Below are 1,004 nucleotides of genomic sequence, written 5' to 3'. Positions count from 1 at the left end.
TTTTCTGCAGGGAGAGCTAGAAAACCCTGAGCCTCTCCTGCAGTGAATCAAGTGTCTCTGAGAATGAATCAAAGGGCTGGCTTCCACAATTAAGATAAGATCAAGATAAGTCAGTTAGCAGAAGCCTCCACATAAACCAACTTGAGCAGTTGCTTCATTGACTCCATCTCGTCCTTAGAACAGCTCTTTTTAACAATGGAAAACATTTTACCACACAATTTTTCATTTCTCCTCTAAACCAAATTTACACACACTCTTGATTCCACCAAGTCCAGAAAGAAATTGCTCCCCAATATAAAGTACCCCCTGCCCAAGTACTTCTAGGAATCTCTGTCACCAGCACGCAAGAGTCAACCACTCCTGCTGTTTCTTCCACAGCTCTGCTGGGCAAAATGGCTGTTGTGTTGGCCGCTCTGGTGACAGTAGGCATGGTCATTATTCAGAATTTCCCCTTCCCTCAACAATTGAAGATTCCACTAAGGGTCTTCTCTTGCCCGTAGACTTCTGATGAACCACATCACAGGCTTCTCACACAAACCCAGGTCTCTCCAAATATCAGCAGTGGAACCAGTTCAAGTCCTTTCCCCAAAGGATTTTTAGACTCCCCTCTCTCACATAAAGGCTTCTATCTGACAGCCCACCACCACATTTTCAGACAAGCCCCTGTGTCTCAAATGGTAAAAGCAAAGGCTCTAGTTAAGGTTGCTGCTAAATCTTATTAAATGAGTAAAGCAAATTTTAGAGCTGAGCAAGTAGAGGATCCAAACTGAGCCCAGATAAAGAGGGCAGCATGTGCAGCAGCCCTATGGAAGAAACGAGCTTGGTGTGTTTGAGGAACTAGAAGAAAGCCAGTGTTCCTGGGAGTGAGGGAGAGTGAAAGAAGGTGACATCGAACTACACAAGGGCAAATCTTGTAGAGACCACAGGCCATAGTTTGGACTCTGGATTCTGTTCTAAGAAATCACTGGGAAGGTTTTTGTTTTACATTTCCAAAGATTTCTCGG

This window comes from Choloepus didactylus, chromosome 9, assembly GCF_015220235.1.
Source record: "Choloepus didactylus isolate mChoDid1 chromosome 9, mChoDid1.pri, whole genome shotgun sequence".
NCBI lineage: Eukaryota > Metazoa > Chordata > Mammalia > Pilosa > Megalonychidae > Choloepus > Choloepus didactylus.
The sequence above is the reverse complement of the archived record's forward strand: the minus strand, read 5'-3'. Positions refer to the sequence as shown.